The following is a 24,990-nucleotide window of genomic DNA, read 5'->3' as shown; positions in this document are numbered from 1 at the left end:
ATATCATATGCAAATTTCTACTTAGGTTTACACTATATATAACATATTAGTCATATAATATATACCTCATTTATAAATAAATAACTGCACATATTGCTGCATACTTAGCTATTTACTATTAGGAGTACTCAGTCAAAATAACTTAAAGACCACAGTTCTGACAGTAGCTAATCAGAGAGAATGGACACTAAGGGGAGAAATGGGATCCTTTGAAAGGGATAGACAAAGGTCCAGTGATTAACAATGTAATAAAAAAGTACAGATTAGAATATTATATGTATCAAGCGATTTGTTTATAGATTCTTTATATACTTATTATAAAACATAAAAATGATCCGTATTCACCAAGTTAACAGGAGTTTTACTAACTATAAGTAGACTACATACAACTTTCATAATAGTTTGGAGCAGTTTAAAGTTCAGGCACAAGTATTTCGCATATAGTGGCTTTTCATTTTCTGGTTGTGGCTGACCTTTATGTAGGCCTTTTTTATTGCTATAAATGTTCTTTTTCAAGGGATAAACTGTTTTTGTCTTTTTGTTCTTGGTGGAGGGAATGTAAAGTAACTTTAAATAGTTTTAAACAAATTATTATAAATCAGATTATGAGAGACATGTTAATTTTCCGTGTTTCCTGAAGTTGCTAAAATTTGTGCATATTGCTTTTATAGCCAGAAAAAATATTTAAAAGAATTAATAGAAGTAACTCCTAGTAATAGAACTAAAAACAATCTGCATATCTTCTAAATTACCTATGGTAGGGGAAAAGGTAAGAAGGGAAAAAGAAGTAAACAGTAAAACATAGAAAACAAGTAGCAAGGAAGCATTTATAAGAGGAAGAAAAAAGTTATGACAGGTTTAATCAAGTTTGTTATAACAATAAATATAAGTGGGATGAACATACCTTTTATAAGGAGAAGACATACTCTAAAGTTTTTTCAAAAAGCCTAATTACATACAGTATACAAGAGTAGCACCTAAACAGCATGATTGAAAGAAATTGAAAATAAAAGAATAGGCAAACCAGATACATTATAATAGAAGGAAAGCATAAAGGGGTGATAATGTTCAATTTGACAGAGCTTAAAAGTAATAAATGGAACAGACTACAATGGTGAAGCATATAAGCCATAATGATGATGTCATGAATCAATATGTAACCAAATTATACAGAACTAAATTTCTATAAACTTTTTTTTGTTTGTTTCTTGTTTTTGGCCACACGGCGCAGCTTGCGGGATCTTAGTTCCCCGATGACCAGGGATTGAACCCATGCCCCCTGTAGTGGAAGTGCAGAGTCCTAACCACTGGACGGCCAGGGAATTCCCCAGAACTAAATTTAAATGATAAAAATTGCAAGAGGTAAAGAGAATTGTTATATCTGAAGAGTAGTTTAGAAACTTGAGTAGTTCTCTAAGTCTGTGACAGATAAAGATAATAATTTTATTATTACTATATTCTATATTTTTATTTCAGCTGCTATACAAGAAAAATAACTATTCTGAAAACAGAAAATATGTGTTCTCCATGACTCATGAAATATTTATGAAAATTGACCATGATTTTTGGTCACAAATAAAATTTCAGGTGATTCCAAAGAGTAGAAATAGATTGTCCTAGACTCTCTGCCTATGGCAAAATAAAATGAGAGCTAAGTAATAAAGATAGGAAGGAAATTTTGTAATTTTCAGATCTTCTCTAACACTCTTGGGTCAAAGAAGAAATCAGAACTGCAGTTGTAAGATAAAGTTGGCCCTCCAGCCCTCTGTGTCCAAGGATGTGGAACCCGGAGAGGTGGATGGCCAAATGTAAGGGACTTGAGCTTCCTCAGATTCTGGTATCCGTGAGGGTCCTAGAACCAGTCCCCCACAGAACTGAGGACGACTGTATGTAAATAATATGATAGTTCACAGTATGCTGCATTTTCTTTTGTTTTCCGATTTAAAAAGCCCAATTTTGTATTTTGGTTTCAGAAGGGTAGTTAAAGGACAGTATTCAATAACAAATGTTTCTTGGCCCTCTGTAATGTGCAAGACATTTTGTTTGATGTGAGATATAACTCTGAGTAAGACTGAGCCTTGGTGCTTGTAATCCACTGGATTTGATTATTCAATGCACATTAGTAGTAACTTAATTGAGATGCATATATGAAAAATCCTTTATAGTTTCTTTGTAATGAAACTAAAGAGTTCAGTATGATCATTTTAATTTTCAGCAGAGGTACCTATGGTACCTATATGGAGAGGAGAAGTAGATTATTACTGTAGATTGATTGAACTGTGTAGAATGTCTGGAGATCTTGGTTCCTTTTTACCTCTATCACCTGTTAGCAGTTCTGTTTCATTGGACAATTTAAGTTTATCCCTCTGGGCTTCAAATTCTTCATCCATAAATGAGGAAGCTGAATTAAAATATAAGATTCTTTATACATGTTATTTTTGTGTAGCTGTGAATCAATTCATAAGTATTGAGCATCAAGTTCTTTTCAATCTGTAGGGACCAAACTTATGCTCTAGTTGGGGAAGAAAGACAAATTTAGGGCTCCACGCAAGCAGAGGAGAGTGCGTATATCTTTAAAAAGGACAGAGATGGAGAAAAGAAGAGCATTGGGAAAGGTTTCACAGAGGCAGTGTGACACCTGAGCTGATCTTGAAGATAAGTTTTTGTCAAGTGAACAGGGAAGGAGAACATTTTAGGTGCAGGAGATAATAGAAGGTATAGAGGCAGAGAAGTGAGCGTTTTACATTTGGGAAATTGCAGTTAGTTTGTATGGCATTTCGTAGTTAACATGGGTTTATGGAGGAGTAGCAAGACATCAAGTATTGATGTATATGGGAGCTGAACTGTGAAAAATAATGGGCTTTAAGTTAAAGGCAGTGAATAACCATGGAAATTTTTTTAAGCAGTGGAGGGAGGTGGCACTGTAAGATTTAGTTAGGGTGGACGCAGAGATAGCATTTAGGAAACTGGCAGTTGAGACATGATGAAGTCTTAATTAAAGTAATGGCAGTGGAGATGATATACAGGTTTTAGAATAGGTCTCTAAAATGGATGGGCTTTGTAGGGTGTGACAGCCCTGGAAGTGTGTGCAAAATTTAATATGTGAATGTATTTTCCTCTGGGAGAGGGTCTATAAATTTCATCACATCATGCAGGAGGGCTATTAGGGTAAATAAATATTGTAGGGAAAATTCACAGAGTGATATTTTACAAACTATGAAGGTTAAATAATTTTAAGTTTTACTTTATTCATTAGTGACTAATCTAATCTTTTTTCACTTTTTTAGAGTGGACAGGCCAAAATCTCATCAAGTTCGAACCTCTGGTACAATAAGGCGAACCTCTTCTTTGGATACGACCTTATCTCACAGGACAGTGGCCACGAGATCCTCATGTTCATTACCCTTCATGCATGAAAGATAAAGCTACTCAGGTAAAATAAGCAAATCAAAATCAGTTCTTCTATTTTGATCACAGTAAAGAAAATTAATTTAATCAAATTTTCCCAGTTATTAAATATATTCAACCAAAGAAGAAAGCCATTTCTTTTAATAAAGTTTAGACTAAGTATTTTTATCATCTCGGTTTTGAAAGTTTTAAAATTATTTAATATTTAATAAATAGCACATCAGTCTACATTGTGTGGTTTTTGAGACTTATAGTTTTAGGAATTATTTTCCTACAGAAATTAATGACTAGTAACTGTATTAGAAAATACAGGCATATCTCGTTTTACTGTGCTTTGCTTTACCGTGCTTCTCAGATATTGTGTTTTTTTACAAATTGAAGGTTTTTGGCAATCTTGCATGGAGCAAGTCTATCGGCGTCTTTTTTCCAACAGCATTTGCTCACTTTATGTCTCTCTGTCACATTCTGGCAATTCTTTAAATATTTCAAACTTTTTCATTATTATTATATTTGTTATGGTGATCCGTCATCAGTGACCTTTGTTGTTACTATTGTAAAAAGATAATGACTTGCTGAAGGCTCAGATGGTGATTAGCATTTTTTAGCAATAAAGTATTTTTAATTAAGGTATGTATATTGTTTTTTTAGGATGTAATGCCTTTGAACACTTTAATAGACTGCAGTAATAGTATAAACATAAATTTTATATGCACTGGGAAACCAAAAATTTGTGTGACTCTCTTTATTGCGATATTTGCTTTATTGTGGTGGTCTGGAACCGAACCTGCAGTATCTCCAAGGTATGCTGGTATAAGTAGTTTTTGAAGAAAAGCTTGTACAGTTCCTGGAAATAATTTATAAAGTATTAACACATGGCTAAGGAAATATATGTTAAAGGATTTTTTTTCTGTTTAAAGCCAAAACTAAAATCCTTGAGAGAGAAATAGAAAATTTCCTGTTTGTCACACCTTCTCTATTTGTGGATCACAGCTTTTGGCTTGAAAAGTTTTCCTTCCATGTCAGAAAAAGATGTGAAAACATCTTAATTTATAATTTCTGAATTCTTGACCATATCTTTATAGCAGTAGTCGATTAGCATTATGAAGAATACGAAAAGTATAAGAGATGGTTTTGGCCTTAAAGAACTTACAGCATAGTTAGGAAGATAAGATGTAAATGTAAGAAAATTGGTAATAGAAGACAGTATTATTAGGTGTTAGATGAATGGAGCATTTAAATGTAAGGGAATTCAATGGAATGGGAACATTTTTGGCTTTGTGGGTTAGGGAAATAGAAGGATTAGAGTTTCATGTCTGAAGAATGAGGAAAAGGGGAGAAAACTTTAGACATGATCTATGAGAATCTTCTCCAGTTTTGTAATTTTCTCAGGCAAGCTTGAAACCATAAAATTAGCTTCTTTATCATGCATCCTATCAATTTTGTCTGTGTAACATTTTATGTCACCCACTCCCAGTCTTTTGCTTTCCATTCTTTGTGAGGGAAAGGAAGAGTTTGAGATGGTATGCAGTGGGATTCTCAAGCAGAAAGTACTAGCAAAACTTAGAGATGTGGGCCTGCCCACTTAGAAATGGTCACAGATAATTCAAAACTATCTTTCTGGAGGAGTTGGACTCCCAAGTGTGACAGAGTGTAGGTATAGAGTAAAGAAAGAAGGTCAAGAGATCAAGGACTTAGTTTTTAGAAATGCACACAAGGGAAGGATAAAAAATTAATGTATTCACCTGGTAGCAACAAGAAGAGAAAGGAGTTTAACATTTACTGACTGTGTACCATGTACTTTGTGTTTTTATATCCTGTGTTTCATTTAATTCTCACAAGAACATTATAAAATTACACGATGGGGAAGCAGAAGCTCAGGGAAGTTAAGTGACTTAGTATCCTAAACCTAGGAATTGTTGGAGCCAGGTTTCTAATACAGGTTAATTTGTCAGCCAATCTGAACTTCAATTTTATGGTGCTTTTAGGATAAATGGAATAGTGTGTGTGCATGTGTGTGTATCACCTAGTAGAGTAATTGACACCATTCTTAAAAATGGTAGCTATTCTTTTTAGGTTAAAAAGAAACCCTACCTCTTATTGAATATATGCTTTATGCTGACACTCTCCAAAAACATGATCTTATTCATTCTTCACCAAAACTCTAAGAAGAGGAGACAGAAAAAGAGCAAAAGCTAAGAGAAGAAATGAAATAGTCTAGCCTTAGAAACCAAAGGGAAAGTTGTTTTAAGAAAAGAAAAATTATTAACAGTATCAGGTGCTACCGACAGGTCATGGAAAATAGGGAGTAGATTTAGGGATTAGGGGCATATTGTCTTGGAGAGTGAAATATTGATAATATGTTAGAGAAGGAAGCTCAGCTATTTGGGAGTTAAGAAGAGAGTGATATGGTGATAGAAGATAAGGGCGCTGGGTAGGTTTCTTCACCACATCTCTTTCTTTATCTGCACAATGGGATTAATGAAACCTAACTCATGGTAATGTTGTATGACTAAATAGGGTAATATTTGAAAGTGGATATGGCAATACACATGTTAGGTTATTAGTAGCAGATACAGGCAGGCCCATTTGTAACATCTGCAGGATCTGGAGCAAATATAAATGTAGACCTACATACCATATACATACTAAGTTAAATTAACAAACTGTTACATAAAATTCCCCCAAAAGCCTGAGGTCCAGGGTAGGGGCTTCTCTTGCCTGGGTCTGCATGTAGATCGTCTATTTGAGAAACCTGACATTGATAGGAAGTCCAAATATAGGCCTCATTTTACATATGATATACTGAGGCTTAGAGAAGTTTAACTTGTACATGGTTATATAGCTAAATAAATATGAAGAGATCTGAATCCAGATTTGGCTGATTCCAAAGGTTTTGTGTTTTCTCCAGTTCCTCCCTGCCTCTCATAGTAATCACTAAAGTGTGTAGCACTTGACCTAGTGCTTGCCTTACAAGCCTAAGAAATGGTCTTGCCCTGAAGCATTATTAGTTTAATTGAAGGTATAAGAGATGAACATATGAGATGGTTGTTATTGTCATGTCCATACCTCCTTGATTCATTCTTTAACTCTTGGGGAAGGAAGTAGAGATTTGTATTTATTCAGTGGAAATTAGTAAACAAAAAGTGGTACAGTCATTGTGCTACAGATATTAAATACCTAGGCTGTCTGTTTTTAGTGGAGGGAATCTCTAGTATTTTCTACTTTTCATATTTCCATATTTCAGCTACCTTAATTATTGAGGGTTAGAAATAGAATTCTTATTGCTTCATGTATGTATACATTGGGCCTTTGTAAAAGAAGTAGCATAGTGTTGTGGGAAAGACTGTGGACTTTAGAGACTTTAGAGATCTTGTGTTCAAATCAAGGCCCAATGTGAGGGAACTTTCTGGGATAATGGAATTGTTGTATATCTTGATAGAGATTTTGGTTACATGGGTGGATGTATTTATTAGAACTTAGGCAAGTATACACTTGTGCATTCTAATATATAACTTAACTTTTAAAATATAGAATATAAATACCGAAATCTAATTAAGATGTTTAGAGGTGAAGGATAGTGCTGTCTGCAACTTACTTTGAAATGAATAAGAAATAAGATCAATAGATGATAGATAGATGAATATATATGTGATGAAGCAAACGAAGCAAAATGTTAAATATAGATTCTAAGTGTTGGCTTTCTGAGTATGCACTGAGAAGTTTTTTCAACTATTCTATTTGTTTGAATTTTTAAAATAAAGTGTTGGGGGGAAAATCATGGCCCATTGAATTAACTGCTATGTGTCTCACACTTCAGTTTCCTTTTTTACAAATTGCAGTTAATAATACCCAGGTTGCACATACACATATTTATTCTGAGGACTAAAAGAGACAGCTTCACATTTTTGAGGCCAATGGGGAGATGGATAATTGCCAGTTTATTAGACTAATCTGTGTAGCTTAAGAGAAAAACTAAAAACCATTTGTAGAATTTGATGTTACTTTATTACATTAACCCTGCTGATACAACCTTTTTTAAACAAGTTTATTACCGACACTTAAAATTGAACTTGTAGTTAAGGTTACTATAATCAGACAGTAACATTTCCTCAGTTTTCACCCCACAGTCCAAAGTATAAATCTTCATCTATGGACAGATATGAAATCTACATGTGAATGTGTTTTTAAATGATAAAGTAACATATGCTCTTTGTAAAGTGGTCAAGCAATAAAAGTAATATAGAGTAATAATCAGAGGTGTTTCCTCTGACTTCTCAGGTATAGTAATGATTAGAGCTGTTAACAAATATTCTCATCCTCTCTCCTTGGCATATGATAAGATTATACTTCTCTGCCCACTTGAAGTTAAGTGTGGCCATGAGACTTGCTTTGGGAAGAAGCTTTAAAGAGCTGGTGCACCAAAACTGGACAAGTAACACCGCAAGAAAGAAAATTACAGGCCAGTATCCCTGATGAACATCAATGTAAAAGTCCTCAGTGTAATATTAGCAAATCAAGTTCAACAATACATTAAAAGGATCATACACCATGATCAAGTGGGATTTATTCCAGGGATGCAAGGATGGTCCAACATGTGCAAATCAGTCATTATGGTACACTACATTAACAAAATGAAGGATAAAAATTATACAATCATCTCAATAGATGCAGAAAAAGCATTTGACAAAATTCAACATCTCTCAACAAAGTGTGTATAAAGAGAACATACCTCAACATAATATAGGCCATATATGATAAGACCACAGCTAACATCATGCTCAATGATGAAAAATTGAAAGCATTTCCTCTACGATCAGGAACAAGACAGGGATGCCGAATCTTGCCACTTTTATTTGACATGGTATTGGAAGTCTCACCCAGAGCAATTAGGGAAGAAAAATAAATAAATGCATCCAAATTGGAAAGGAAGAATTAAAACTGTCACTATTTGCAAATGACAATTTACTATATATAGAAAACCCTAAAGACTCCACCAGAAAACTGTTAGAATTAATAGATGAATTTGGTAAACTTGCAGGATACAAAATCAAGATACAGCAATCTGTTGCATTTCTATACACTAATATCAAACTATCAGAGAAATTAAGAAAACAATTCATTTACAGTTGCATCAAAAATAACAAAATATCTAGGAATAAATTTAACCAAGAAGGTGAAAGACCTGTATGCTGAAAACTGTAAGACATTGATGAAATAAATTAAAGAAACAAATAAGTGGAAAGATATTTCATGCTCATGGATTGGAAGTATAAATATTGTTAAAATCTCCATACTATTCAACGCAATCTACAGATTCAGTGCAATCCCTATCAAAATTCCAATGGCATTTTCACAGAACTCACACAATTCTGCAATTTGAATGGAACCACAGAAGACCCATAGCGAAAGCAATCCTGAGAAAGAACAAAGCTGGAGGCATCATACTCCCTGATCTGAAATTATGTTACAAAGCTGTAGTAATCAAAACCGTATAGGCATAAAAACAGACACATAGATCAATGGAACAGAATAGGGAGCCCAGAATTAAACCCACGTATATATGGTCAATTAATTTATGACAAAGGAGCCAAGAATATACAATGGGAAAAGGATAGTCTCTTCAGTAAATGGTGTTGGGAAAACTGGACAACCACATGCAAAAGAATGAAACTGAGCCACTGTCTTACACCATACACAAAAATTAACTCAAAACGGATTCAGGATGTTCAACATATGCAAATCATTGTGATAACACCACAGCAACAAAAGAGAAGACAGAAATCACATGTTCATGTCAATGGATGCCGAAAAAGCATTTGATAAAATTCAACATTCATTCATGGTAAAAAAAAAAAAAACTCACCAAAAACGGTATAGGAGGAATATATCTCAACATAATAAAAGCTATTTATGACAAACCCACAGCCAATATAATACTCAACAGTGAAAAGCTGAAAGCCTTCCCTGTAAAATCTGGCAACAAGACAAGGATGCCCACTGCCACCACTTCTATTCAATGCAGTATCGGAAGTCCTGGCCACACCATTCAGACAAGAAAAAGAAATAAAAGGTATCCAAATTGGAAGGGAAGAGGTAAAATTGTCATTATATGCAAATGACATGATACTTTATGTAGAAAACCCTAAAGACTCCACACAAAAACTATTAGAACTGATAAACCAAATAAGCAGGGTAGCAGCGTACAAGATTAACATCCAGAAATCCGTTGCATTTCTTTACATTAACAGTGAAATATCAGAAAGGGAAAGTAAAAGAAAAATTCCATTTAAGATCACATCCAAAAAAGAAAAAAATACCTAGGAATAAAACTGACCAAGGAAGTGAAAGACTTATGTGCTGAGAACAATAAAACATTGATTAAGGAAACTGAAGGTGATTCAAAGAATTGGAAAGGTGTCCCAGGCTCTTGTATTGGAAGAATTAATATCATTAAAATGTCCATACTACCCAGAGCAATCTACAGATTTAATGTGATCCCTGTCATATTACCCGTGACATTTTTCACAGAATTATAACAAATAATACTAAAATTTATATGGAACCACAAAGGACCCAGAATTGCCAAAGCAATCCTGAGGAAAAAGAACAAAGGTGTAGGAATAACCCTCCCAGACTTCACACAATACTGCAGTGCTACAGTAGTCATAAAAGTTTGGTACTGGCACACAAACAGGCATATGAATCAATAGAGAGCAGAATAGAGAGCCCAGAAATAAACCCACACACCTATGGTCAATTATATCTTTGACAAAGGAGGCAAGAATATACAATGGAGAAAAGACAGTTCTCTTCAGCAAGTGGTGTTGGGAAACTTGGACAGCCACATGTAAATCAATGAAGTTAGAACACTCCCTCACACCATACACAAAACTAAATTTGAAATGGCTTAAATACTTAAATATAAGATGTGACGCCATAAAACTCGTAGAAGAGAATATAGGCAAAACATTTTCTGACATAAATCATACCAATGTTTTCTTAGGTCAATCTCTCTAGGGGCAAAAGAAATAAAATCAAAAATAAACAAATGGTGCTTTTGTTGTGGTCATCCATGTACAATGCTTGGTGTCAGTCTATCTATCTCTTGTAAAAATAAAATACAGTGTGTGTGTGTGGAAAAAAAAATAAATAAATAAAAATAAACAAATGGGACCTAATGAAACTTAAAAGCTTTGCACCGCAAAAGAAACAATAAAGAAAATGAAAAGACAACCTATGGAATGGGAGAAAATATTTGCAAATGATGTGACCAACAGAGGCTTAATTTCCAAAATATACAGACACTCATACAACTCAATAACAAAAAAACAAACAACCCAATCAAAAAATGGGCAGAAGACCTAAATAGACATTTTTCCAAAGAAGACATACAGATGGCCAATAGGGACATGAAAAGATGCTCAACATGCCTAATTGTTAGAGAAATGCAAATCATAATTACGATGAGGTATCACCTCACACCAGTCAGAATGGCCATCATCAAAAAGTCTACAAATAATAAATGTTGGAGAGGGTGTGGAGAAAAGGGAACCCTCCTACACTGTTGGTGGGAATGTAAATTGGTACAGCCATTATGGAGAACAGTATGGAGGTTCTTTAAAAAACTAAAAATAGAGCTACCATATGATCCAGCAATCCCACTCCTGGGTATATATCCAGAAAAGACAAAAACTCTAATTCGAAAAGATACATGTACCCCAATGTTCATAGCAGCACTATTTACAATAGTCAAGACATGGAAGCAACCTAAGTATCCATCAACAGATGAATGGATGAAGAAGATGTGGTATATATTATATAATGGGGCTTCCCTGGTGGTGCAGTGGTTGAGAATCTGCCTGCCAATGCAGGGGACATGGGTTCGAGCCCTGGTCTGGGAAGATCCCACATGCCACGGAGCAACTAGGCCCGTGAGCCACAACTACTGAGCCTGCGTGTCTGGAGCCTGTGCTCCGCAACAAGAGAGGACGCGACAGTGAGAGGCCCGCGCACCGTGATGCAGAGTGGCTCCCACTTGCCGCAACTAGAGAAAGCCCTCGCACAGAAACAAAGACCCAACACAGCCAAAAATAAGTAAATAAATAAATAAATGTATTAAAAAAAATTTTAAGTAACGTTATTTTCTTTAATACTTTTAAAAAAATTAAAAATAAATGTTCCAACCAAAAGACATAGACTGGCTGAATGGATTAAAAATCAAGACCTGTATATATGCTGTCTAGAAGAGATCCACTTCAGATCTAGGGACACATACAGACTGAACGTGAGGGGATGGAAAAAGGTATTCCATGCAAATGGAAACCAAAAGAACGCTGGAGTAGTAATACTCATATCAGACAAAATAGACTTTAAAATAAAGAATGTTACAAGAGACAAGGAAGGACACTACATAATGATCAAGGTATCAATCCAAGAAGAAGATATAACAATTATAAATATATATGCACTCAACATAGGAGCACCTCAATACATAAGGCAACTGCTAACAGCTATAAAAGAGGAAATCGACAGTAACACAATAATACTGAGGGACTTTAACACCTCACTTACACCAATGGACAGATCATCCAAAATGAAAATAAATAAGGAAACAGAAGCTCTGAATGACACAATAGACCAGATAGATTTAATTGATATTTATAGGACATTCCATCCAAAAACAGCAGATTACACTTTCTTCTCAAGTGTGCATGGAACATTTTCCAAGATAGATCACATCTTAGGTCACAAATCAAGCCTCAGTAAATTTAAGAAAATTGAAATCATATCAAGCATCTTTTCTGACCACAACCCTATGAGATTAGAAATGAATTACAGGGAACAAAACGTAAAAAAAACAAACACATGGAGGCTAAACAATACGTTACTAAGTAACCAAGACATCACTGAAGAAATCAAAGAGGAAATAAAAAAATACCTAGAGACAAATGACAATGAAAACACAATGGCCCAAAACCTATGGGATGATGCAAAAGCAGTTCTAGAGGGAAGTTTATAGCTATACAAGCCTACCTCAAGAAACAAGAAAAATCTCAAATAAACAATCTAACCTTACACCTAAAGGAACTAGAGAAAGAAGAACAAACAAAACCCAAAGTTAACAGAAGGAAAGAAATCATAAAGATCAGAGCAGAAATAAATGAAAAAGAAATGAAGGAAACGAGCAAAGATCAATAAAACTAAAAGCTGGTTTTTTGAGAAGATAAACAAAATTGATAAACCATTAGCCAGACTCCTCAAGAAAAAGAGGGAGAGGACTTAAATCAATAAAATTAGAAATGAAAAAGGAGAAGTTACAACAGACACCGCAGAAATACAAAGCATCCTAAGAGACTACTACGAGCAACTCTATGCCAATAAAATGGACAACCTGGAAGAAATGGACAAATTCTTAGAAAAGGTATAACCTTCCAAGACTGAACCAGGAAGAAATGGAAAATATGAACAGACCAATCACAAGTAATGAAATTGAAACTGTGATTAAAAATCTTCCAACAAACAAAAGCCCAGAACCAGATGGCTTCACAGGCGAATTCGATCAAACATTTAGAGGAGAGTTAACACCTGCCCTTCTCAAACTCTTCCAAAATATAGCAGAGGGAGAAACACTCCCAAACTCATTCTATAAGGCCACCATCACCCTGATACCAAACCCAGATAAAGATTTAACAAAAAAAGAAAACTACAGGACAATATCACTGATGAACATAGATGCAAAAATCCTCAACAAAATACTAGCAAACAGAATGCAACAACACATTAAAAGGATTGTACACCATGATCAAGTGGGGTTTATCCCAGGAATGCAAGGATTCTTCAATATACACAAATCAATCCGTGTGATACACCATATTAACAAATTGAAGGATAAAAACCATATGATCATCTCAATAGGTGCAGAAAAAGCTTTTGACAAAATCCAACACCGATTTATGATAAAAAACTCTCCAGGGGGGCTTCTCTGGTGGCGCAGTGGTTGAGAGTCTGCTGCCAATGCAGGGGACGCGGGTTCGAGCCCTGGTCTGGGAGGATCCCACATGCCGCGGAGCGGCTGGGCCCATGAGCCACAACTGCTGAGCCTGCGCGTCTGGAGCCTGTGCTCCCCAGCAAGGGAGGCCACGATGGTGAGGGGCCTGCGCACTTCAGTGAAGAGTGACCCCCGCTTGCCGCAGCTGGAGAAAGCCCTCGCACAGAAACGAAGACCCAACACAGCCATAAATAAATAAAAAATTAAAAAAAAAAAAACTCTCCAGAAAGTAGGCATAGAGGGAACCTACCTCAACAGAATAAAAGCCATATATGACAAACCCACAGCCAACATTGTTCTCAATGGTGAAAAACTGAAACCATTTCCTCTAAGATCAGGAACAAGGCAAGCTTGCCCACTCTCACTACTGTTATTCAACATAGTTTTGGAGGTTTTAGCCACAGCAATCATAGAGGAAAAAGAAACAAAAGGAATCCAAATCGGAAGACAAGTAAAGCTGTCACTGTTTGCAGATAACATGATACTATACACACAGAAGCCTAAAGATGCTACCAGAAAACTACTAGCGCTAATCAATGAATTTGGTAAAGTAGAAGGATACAAAATTAAGGCACAGAAATCTCTTGCATTCATATACACTAATGATGAAAAATCTGAAAGAGAAATTAAGGAAACACTCCCATTTACCACTGTAACAAAAAGAATAAAATACCTAGGAATAAACCTACCTAAGGAGACCAAAGACCTGTATGCAGAAAAGTATAAGACACTGAAGAAAGAAATTAAGGATGATACAAACAGATGGCGAGATATACCATGTTCTTGGATTGGGAGAATCAACATTGTGAAGATGACTATACTACCCAAAGCAATCTACAGATTCAACGCAATCCCTATCAAAGTACCAGTGGCATTTTTCCCAGAACTAGAAGAAAAAGTTTCACAATTTGTATTGAGACACAAAAGACCCCAAATAGCCAAAGCTATCTCGAGAAAAATAAAAAAATACAGAGCTGGCGGAATCAGTGCCCTGACTTCAGACTCTACTACAAAGCTCCAATTAAGACAATAAGTAATTAAGACAATATGGTACTGGCACAGAAATAGAAATATAGATCAATGTAAAAGGATAGCAAGCCCAGAGATAAACCCACGCACATATGGTCACCTTATCTTTGATAAAGGAGGCAAGAATATACAATAGAGAAAAGACAGCCTCTTCAATAAGTGGTGCTGGGAAAACTGGACAGCTATATGTAAAAGTATGAAATTAGAACACTCCCTAACACCATATACAAAAATAAACTCAAAATGGATTAAAGACCTAAAATGTAAGGCCAGACACTCTATAAACCTCTTAGAGGAAAACATAGGCAGAACAATCAATGAAATAAATCACAGCAAGATCCTTTTGACCCACCTCCTAGAGAAATGGAAAGAAAAACAAAAATAAACAAATGGGACCTAATGAAACTTCAAAGCTCTTGCACAGCAAAGGAAACCATAAACAAGACAAAAAGACAACCCTCAGAATGGGAGAAAATATTTGCAAATGAAGCAACTGACAAAAGATTAATCTCCAAAATATACAAGCAAGTCATGCAGCTCAATATCAAAAAACAAACAACCCAATCCAAAATATGGGCAGAAGACCTAAATAGACATTTCTCCAAGAAGATATACAGATTGCCAATAAACACATGAAAGGATGCTCAACATCACTAATCATTAGAGAAATGCAAATCAAAACTGCAATGAGGTATCACCTCACACCAGTCAGAATGGCCATTATCAAATTTTACTTAATTTTTAACTACTACAAAACTATATATTTTTTTAAAAAGGCATATTCAAGGGTGTCACATACAAAATGTTACTACAGTAGAGGCCAACAACATGCTTACTGGCCTCTTCAGGTTAACTCTCTTGGTACAGCCCTCAGAACAAATGAAGCTCCCCCTTGTTACTTAGAAATGGAATGGTATCCTTAGATCACAAGGCAACTTGTTTAAAAACTCTATTTTTTACCATTTCCAACAGTTTATCATTGTAATCAAGAAAAATCTTGATAATATGCAAGAAGTAAGAAATCACAGAAATCAATTGGTTGCTGAAGCTCACGTAAGATAATTGTCATTAATCCCCTAATTTTAATTTTTGGCATTCATCACAACAGGTTTGTTTTTACATTGAATTTGAATAAATATGATAAATCTGAACTAATACAATGTTTACTAAAAATATTCTTCCTATCTGTTTTATATATTTGTGATTCTTCATAAGATTCCTTCTGAAAAGAGGGTTCTACTCCTAAAAAATGTCTTTTAAAAAACTGAATGTAAAGTGTTACACTCCTTTTTCTACTGACTTTTGTTTCTGACATTGTTAATCAAGTCTTCCATTTATTGGACTCATTTAAGATTCTAAAACCATCTTTTCTCTCTTCTCACACACACCCATAGTTTTCTCCCTGCTCCCCACTTCTCCCTCTGAGCTTGGTGTTTGTGTAAGACAATAACAGGAACAATCTGATTTGACAGGATAATAATCAACCAAAATGTGTCTCTTCTGTTTTTCATTTTGCTTGATTACAAGATCAAAATGCTAGAATGGGTGAACTATTTTGAAGTCTGGGCTTTGAAAACACCTGTTTAGTGATGTTTAGTGGATGTGTGAATTTTCCTATTGAACAATAATAGCAGCTTACTCTGTCACTTTCACACTTTGATTACAAAAACAGTGGTCTGGACATATCCTGGCAAAATATATTCGGAGGTTATGGTAGCAGTTGAAATTCTCATGGAAGAATAAAAATGTACATTAGGACAATTTACACTTATTTTATTTGTTATACAATCTTACATAAGCAACGATCAACTCCTCTGTCCTAAGTAACTTTTTAATGTGTTATGTGAGCTTCATCAGCAGCTTCTTGATTGGGTCTCAAGTACTAATCAGGCCCCTCACAAGTACATTGGATGCTTAGACATCTTGCCTCCATCATGAAGAGTAAGTAGGATCATAATGACTAATCACATTAGCATGATTTAAAAATGCAGAGCATGAATAGCTTTTTCCCCCCAAGATTTCTAGTAAAAACATTCGCACAATAAGACTGCAATAATTCATTACACCATTGGCTTGTTCATATTATAACATATTTATGTGCCCAGAAGAATGAAACCAGAAAACCACCATTAACAAGCAGAGGAAAGAGATTGTTTTTTTAACTGAATTCAGGATGAACATATAAAAAGAAATATTTCAAAGAAGGGAAACTGCTATCTTGTTATGTCCTCTAAGACATTACAAAACCCAGTCTCACTAAAGATCTTTTTAGTAACCTATATTTTGTACTTCCCACTAAGAACCACTTTCTGCCCATAAAGCCAAACAGTGAGCTCCAGGTGAAGTCACTGCAGATCACAGAAGCATGTCACTAAGGGAAAATTCATTCCCGTGAATTTTCATGGGAAAATTCCCATGTTTCCCATGAAAGCAAAAACCCTTACCTTCGAGGGAAGATATCCCATTTACAAATAGTATATTGCCACCCAAATGGATGTAAACTCACTGACTCCCTCTCAGGACTTGGGGTGTCTGCTTTAGGGCTGAATTGGTCTGCTAAATATTAGCTAGGTACTGAGCAAGGTGCCTTAGATGCAACTATGAAAAATGACAAACGGTTCTTGCCTTCTACAAGGTTACCATCTAGTGAGGAAAGCACTAGATACTAACTATAGTATCAAGAGTTCTGTCCTGGAGGGTGTAATGACAGTGTTGATACCTGGAAGGTAAGCAGGAGTTCAGGGGAAAGGACATAATGATGCAAAGTATTCCAGGCAAAGTATTCCATTACAAGGAATGTTGAAGGAACTGAGAATAGTTTGTGATCAAATGATTATTGAATATTTGTTGAGTGCATACAGCTAAACTACAGATTACAAGGGAGAAAGTGGTGAAAAACAAAGCTAAAAGGGATTCAGGGGGCCAGATTTATCAACGTAAACATTCAGGGGCCAGCGGCCTATCAGTGCAAAAGATAGACATGGTATCTGCCCTCAGGGAGCTAATAGTTTAGTAGGAGAAAAAGATTTTTAAAAATCAACACTAATGTCAAATTGGAATCAATACAATGAAGAAAACAAATGGGTGTGAGGAGAGAGTAACAGGAAGAATCTGCTTAAGATGGGCTCAGAGGAGACATCTCTGAGGAGGTGAGATTTGCAGGATGAAAAAGGGTCAGATCATGAAGGACCTGATGAACCTCATTAGTGAGTTGTGGGTTTTGTGGGGTTTTTTTTGAATTTTGTTTTTTTTATACAGCAGGTTCTTATTAGTTATCTATTTTATACCTATTAGTGTATATATGTCAATCCCAGCCTCCCAATTCATCCGACCACCCCCTCCCCCATTCCCCCCTGCGTGTCCATACGTTTGTTCTCTACCTCTGTGTCTATTTTTGCCTTGCAAACTGGTTCATCTGTACCATTTTTCTAGGTTCCACATATATGCGTTAATTTATGATCTTTGCTTTTCTCGTTCTGACATACTTCACTCTGTATGACAGTCTCTAGGTCCATCCACGTCTCTACAAATGACCCAGTTTCATTCCTTTGTATGGCTGAGTAATATCCATTGTATATATGTAGCACATCTTCTTTATCCGTTAGTCTGTCGATGGGCATTTAGGTTGCTTCCATGACCCGGCTATTGTAAATAGCGCTGCAATGAACATTGGGGTGCGTGTGTCTTTTTGAATTATGGTTTTCTCTGGGTACATGCCCAGTAGTGGGATTGCTGGGCCATATGGTAATTCTATTTTTAGTTGTTTAAGGAACCTCCATACTCCTCTCCATAGTGGCTGTACCAATTTACATTCCCACCAACAGTGCAAGAGGGTTCCCCTTTCTCCACACCATCTCCAGCATTTGTTGTTTGTAGATTTTCTGATGATGCCCTTTCTGACTGGTGTGAAGTGATAGCTCATTGTAGTTTTGATTTGCATTTCTCGAATAACGAGTTATGTAGAACAGCTTTTCACGTGCCTCTTGGCCATCTGCATGTCTTCTTTGGAGAGATGTCTATTTAGGTCTGGCTGTTGGGGTTTTATCTTGATGGTTATCCATGTTTAAAGGTTTTAAGTAGAGGAGAGATGCAATCAACTTGTATTTTAGACAAATCATTCTGGCTGCTGTGCAGAGTCTGGAGATGAACAAGGCAGAAGGAAGAGGTAGGGAGATCAGCTGGATGGCTTTTCCAGTGAACTGGGTGAGAAAGAATTTCCTAGTGCCAGAATATTTTAGTAACAGTGCTATTAGGTAGAGGTAATATTAAAATATTTAACAATCAGTTTGGCATGAGCATTAACTCATCAGGATGGATGGTAGCTTCAGCACTGAGCAGGGTCTGCAGACGTCTCTCTGCTGGGCCAGGCTGGATAGACAGGTGGAACCCAGAGGTGAGGCCAACACAACCGGGGCTTAGACTAGCAGCTCTTTGCAACCAGTATGGAAGTATTTGAATATTTCAGCACCAGACGCAACTGTAGTAGTCTGGGAATTTGGTATAGAGAGCCAGGGAAAGATTCAGGAGATGGGTAGGAAAGAGAAGGCTTACATTTGGGGAATGCTTGAGATGAGCAAAAGGGAGGGGTTAGCGATTAGCCTCTGGGCTCTGCTTGGGCAACCAGGGAAGCTCATTCATTTATTCAGCACTTTATGTTTAAGACACCTGAGAGATTTGAAATGTCAAGAGGGCCGTTGGATATGTGAGGCAGGAACGCGGGAAAGATGTGGGCTGCAGAAATAAATGTGGGAGTTTTCAGTATATCATTTGAAGCTAAAGAGTGGATGAGGTCCCCAAAGGAGAGACAACAGAACCCAGGATGGAGGCCTGAGCAACTCTGCCATTTAGAGTTTGTCAAGAGGAAAAGGAGCCTTTGATGGCAGAAAGAGTGGCTACTATTGTACAAGGAAAACGAATCCTGTGAGGTTTCAGAAGCTAAGAGCGGAGAGTGTTTCCAGGAGGAGGGAGTGGCCGGCTGTGTTCTAAGCTGTGGAGAGATTGAGTAAGAAAGAGAGGACTGGAGACTCTCAGGGATTTAGCAGCACAGAGATTGTTGGCAACCTTGATAAGAGCAATTTCGGTGGGCGGTGAGCACAGAGGTCAGACTGTCTAGCACTGGAGGTGAATGAGAGGTGGGGAGGTAGAGATGGTGTGTCCAAGACAACTTCTTGCAGTGATGTGGGACTTGGATTTTTTTTTTTTTTAAAGGGAAGAGGCTTAAGCAAGTTTAATTGCTAGTAGGAGAAGCAGTAAGGTATTTTAATAGATTCCAGGGGTCAGCAAACTAGGGCTACTGCCTGTTTTTATAAATAAAATTGTATTGGAACCCAGCCACTCCCATTCATTTATGTATTATCTATGACTGTTTTTATGCTGTCACAGCTTACTTACTTTAGTAGTTGTGAAAGACACCCTGTGACACAAAACCAAAAATATCTACTCTCTGACCCCCTTACAGAAAAAGTTTGTTAGCCCCTGGGTTAAACTAAAGTATTACATGCCCTTTTAATTTCCACAGAAATGCAAATAAATACATACCATATCTAAATGCATACATAATGACATACACTAACAATTTCCCAAGTCAAAAGTGCTACGGAAATTCTCCTTCATTCGTTTACCAATTTATCAATTAAAAAAAAAAAGACAAAAAGACGTAGCTACTGCTCTTCTGCGCATACTACATATCTGTTGTTGACAATATAAAGTAAACACATTTTATTCACTGCAGCACACCTAGTACCTGGCGCTGAGCCTGACATGTGATAGGTGCCCAATAAACACTGGTTGAAGCAAAGAAGAGAAGGACCCAGGTGCTGTACTAGGGAATTGCCTGGGGCAATGGGTAGGGGAGCTTTTGAGATTTGGGTAAATAGCAGAGGATTCCCTGTGTACATGAACTTAGCACCATCCCAGTGAGGTTTGTGGGGGCAGGAATAGATCACATTCCTCTAGAATTAATCTGGAAAGTGAGAGGGAAATGGCTTGGGGGGATCTGGCTAAAGCTGAAGAGTATCCTTGATGTGAAAACAAAATCACAAAGTGGCAGTTTGTAGTTTGGCAGCAGGAAAGGGCAGTCTGCACAGTTGTTTATTTGTTGTGATGAAACAGAAAGTAGAGATGAGCTGAATTTATGTACAGTTCAAGCCAACTTATTCCTCAGGAGCATGTGTTGCTCTGTTAAAAAGAAGGTTAAAGTAACAAGTCAAAAAATGAAAATTTCCAAAAGCATTTTGTTTCACTGAAAACAAGCATATATAAGTTGACCAATCTTTTGACATAGGAGCAAGGCTTTTGAGCACAGGGCATCACTCTTAAATAAAGAACATCCATAACATTAACTGAGATTTAGGTGTCTTTAAAGGAGAATGAAAACTTATAGATAAAGGGGAAGCGATCTGAGTGCAGAATTCTTCTAGAGTTTTTCCCACAATCTTTTGCAGCTATATCACTCACACTTTATGAAGCTTTTGACTTGTTCACTAGAAACAAATCTTTTCTTTGTCTTCATATTTCATCTATTTATGTAATTTAATGATATCACATCATTAAAATATCAAAATGCAAGCGTCCTAAACAGACGTAGGAAACAACTGCTTCACATGGAGGATACAATTCATATCAGAAGGTAACCTACTAACCTTGTTCTGTGGTGGGAATGCTGGGGTACAAAGGGAATAGGTGGTGATTCTGGTGACTCCAGGAAAGGGAGGCAAGTTAAGAGTGTTTTTCAGGACTTCCCTGGTGGCGCAGTTGTTAAGAATCCGCCTACCAATGCAGGGGACACGGGTTTGAGCCCTAGTCTGGGAAGATCCCACATGCCGCAGAGCAACTAAGCCCGTGTGCCACAACTACTGAGCCCACGTGCCACAACTACTGAAGCCCGCATGGCTAAAGCCTGGGCTTCACAACAAGAGAAACCACCACAATGAGAAGCCCATGCACCACAACAAAGAGTAGCCCCCGCTCTCCATAGCTAGAGAAAGCTCAGGCGTAGCAACGAACACCCCACGCAGCCAAAAATAAATAATAAATAAATAAATGTATTTTAATAAAAAAGACTGTTTCTCTGTGAGTGTGGTACAAGCATGTTACAGGGCCCCAGCTGGTGCTCCTTGAGTCACTGACAAGCTGCCAGCATGGCTGGGTCCCCTGAATATTGACTTGGGGCAGCTGTCCCAAGTCATCACACTCTAGGGACTGTGCAGTATTGTGCCCTGGAAAGCATGCATTAAACACTTGCTTTAGCTTCTTCTGGAATGTAGTATGTGGAATAATAGATGACTCCTCTTAACAATGCAACTACCAGAGAATTACAACTGATGAGAGACCAGCCTTATATATCCCATAGCAGATTTAGCTTTGCAAGGCACATTTAACGTTCTCAAACTGCTGAATCTAGAGAGAGACAGTAAAATCTCTGTAAGCATATTCTGGCAGCAAGTCACCGGGTAACTAACAAAGAACACCCAAAATAGCAGGCAAAGATGACTGAACAATACAAAAGTCGAGAATCTAAGCAGTGGTTAATATATTACCATGAACTGAGACTCGGGAGCCCACGTTTTGCAGCAAAGGCCCAGCCGGCTTTCTAATTTATTTTATGCTAAAATTGGGTTGATAAAAAATGACCCTATTCTCTGCTGTCAATACTTTGGAAAAATTTTCCCATAAAAAGGTTATTGTATTTTTTACATATCTCTGTGTTCTCCTGGGCAACATTCCTTGGGGCCAGGGACTACCTTTTTTCATCTATTGATGCTGCCTTAGCATGTTACTTGTTGTGAAGTAGTTAGTTATAAAAATGAGATTTGATTAAATTGAAAATTGTTATGTACATATTACTTATTATCACTTTACAGATATAACAGGAAAAAATATTAATGTTGGTGCTGAAAGTTCACTTATAGTAAATGGTGGTGGTACTTGACTTTACTTATATTATTTTCCCCACTATTTTATGTCTTTCTACCTGATATCTCTTCTTTATTTCCATCTATGTTTCTTTATTACTAAACCAAGAAAAACAGGGATAAGAGTAGGGCTAGGCCATACTTGGCTGGAATAGTAAAGAAATTGTGTGGGGTTTTGGTGAGAAAATCCTGAAGCATACAGGTCTGCATCTTCCCTTTGAGGCATGTGGAGGGGTCTGCTTCTAAAGAGTTTTATTAGCAACTAATCAAGATGCTTTTGTACAAGGCTCCTGATTAGCTGTTGGTATACTAAGAGTGAATCAGAGTTAGCGTAGTTTCTGATTTCTTTTACATTGTCAATGTGGATGATCATTTTTTACTGCTGGGGGTGTGGTGATGGGGAGTGAGGGAATGTTCCTTTCCTGCTCCTGATGTCTCAGTCCCGTCAAGAGAGCTCTTAGGGTCATTTCAGCCCTGCTTCTTTACTGACTCTGCCCCAGGGTGATCAAGTGACTTATATAGAAAGCTTGAAAAGAATTAAGTGAGCATGCTTGCCTTGACTAATTCTGTTCTCTCCCTTGAGAGTGTGAGTGTCTACTGTTTCTCTCATTCTGTGTATTACGAGTTAATAAATCTGCCCAATTCTGGGGTTCCGTTATGTGATCATTGAGTTCAAACTGGATTCTCAAGCCAGAGTTATCCACAGTAACAGGAATATTCGGCCCTCCATCTTTTCTCTTTTCTCTTATTTCCTAATTTATTCCAAACCAAATGGAATTAAGGCATTGTACTTGCTGGAAGGTAATGAAAAGACCCTAACATTTGGTGCATTACCTGGGAACACTGAGAAATAAAAAGAAAGGAGCAGGCATTTTGGAGAGGAAAATGTCCATGTGGAAAATATTTTGGTACTGCCAAGGAAGGTAGTCTAATGCCTTGGTCTTTAATGTATGGTGGGAAGTTGAGACCTTTGACTGTTTGAAAATATTTAGGTTTGTGCAGTAAACTGCTGAAGCCTAGAACAGGTTTAATGCATGCTGTATAAGTGTCCTCCGTGCTTGCTGGGAGACTAATCAACTTGGAGGCTTAACACAATAGAAATTTACTATCTCACAGTTGTAGAGGCCGGAAGTGTGACATCAAGGCGTCAGCAAGGCTGCTCTCCCTACAGATGCTCTAGGGGAGATTCTATCCCTGCCTCTTTCAGCTTCTGCTGGCGGCCAGCTTCCTTGGCTTGAGGCCACATCACTCAGCTTTTGTCTCTGTCTTCACATCACCCCCTTTCTGTGTCTGTATCTTCTCTTTTGTCTGTCTCAAATGTCCCTCTGCCCTTCTTGTATAATAAGGACAATTGTCATTCTATTTAGGACCCATCCAGATAATATAGGATGGAAATCCCATCTCAAGATCCTTAATGACATTTGCAAAACCTTTTTTTTCAAACGAGGTAACAGTCAAGGATTAGGACATGGATATATCCTTTTGGGGGCCACCATCCAACCCACTATACCAGCCGTAAGATACTTTGATTTCGGCTGATGACTGCAGCTTATGGCGTGAGAGAGTGGCTGTTTCTTTAGAGCCACTTAAGTAAACGTCTGACATAAAGAAAAGGGGCGTTAGGGAGTTGCAGGTGACTGAGCAATACCTGGAGCGGAATGAATAAGGCACCTGGAGGGTCTTTAGTATACAGAGACCTTTACCTGGCACTTGACTTGAGAGTGTGCAGGAGTTTACAGGGCAGGAAAGTCTCAGGCAGCCGTCCACCTTGCCTTACTCTTCAGGTACAGTTTTTCCCAAGCAGGCTTGACCGAGACAAAGACTCAGTTGTAAGGAAAACCTGTTGTGTAGAACTTGTCGGCATTGACACATATGGTCTACCGTAGGCTCAAGTGAATCCCTTTACATGTGGACCCAAGCTGACACTGGATTTGTCAATTATGTTGGAGAAAAAAATGTTCTCTTAAAGCCCTTTGGTCTACGCAGTTCCATAGCAGGAGGCAGTGAAAATGGCCATGGCGGCATAGGACTGTCAAATCTACGCATCAGAACTGGAGGTGTAATGTCACTCGACAGAAGCCATAATCAGTTCAGTACTGCAGTGTGAACCACAAGGTCATCAATGAGGAAGGATAACTCAAGAGTCCACGTGTGACAGATGCTCAGGGCTGTGCACTGCACATGGCAAATTCATAGTGATAAATCAACGTCAGGCTAAAAGATTCCTCCTGGTTCGAAGTTGGCAGGTCAGAAATTTCAAATAAATGGCATAGACTAATGGACATCCTAGTGAGGCTAAAACGAAAGAGACTTTATCTTTCTCTCAAATACCATTGAGTTTCTGCTATGTTCTTTGGTCGAATTCTGTACTGGATTCTGGGAACAAAAATGTGCCTAGTTTCACTCTTCTAGGAGTGGGGGATTGGCTTGCTTTTGAGATTGTTTTTAAATTTGGGGGATAGTGCTGTAAAATCAAATTGTATCTTAGGAACTCTTTAGACTCTTTAAAAGCATGGTTCATGAGAGACTTGATAAACTGATAAAACAGCCAAGGCCCTAAGAGACCCACACCCGTGTCAGTGACAGAAGTCC

At 37.3% G+C, this 24,990-nt stretch overlaps 1 long non-coding RNA gene across 4 annotated transcripts in view; it reads left to right on the top strand.

The window, feature by feature from the left end:
* Window positions 1-24,990, top strand: part of LOC130707383 (uncharacterized) — an 83,672-nt gene that overhangs the window by 31,713 nt on the left and 26,969 nt on the right. For all 4 annotated transcript variants that reach the window (XR_009007275.1, XR_009007277.1, XR_009007276.1 and 1 more), the window contains one exon: window positions 3,288-3,433. This is a non-coding gene — a long non-coding RNA (uncharacterized LOC130707383). The remainder of the gene's footprint in view (window positions 1-3,287; window positions 3,434-24,990) is intronic.

This window comes from Balaenoptera acutorostrata, chromosome 2, assembly GCF_949987535.1.
Source record: "Balaenoptera acutorostrata chromosome 2, mBalAcu1.1, whole genome shotgun sequence".
Lineage (NCBI taxonomy): Eukaryota > Metazoa > Chordata > Mammalia > Artiodactyla > Balaenopteridae > Balaenoptera > Balaenoptera acutorostrata.
This window is presented reverse-complemented; position numbering and strand designations above follow the sequence as displayed.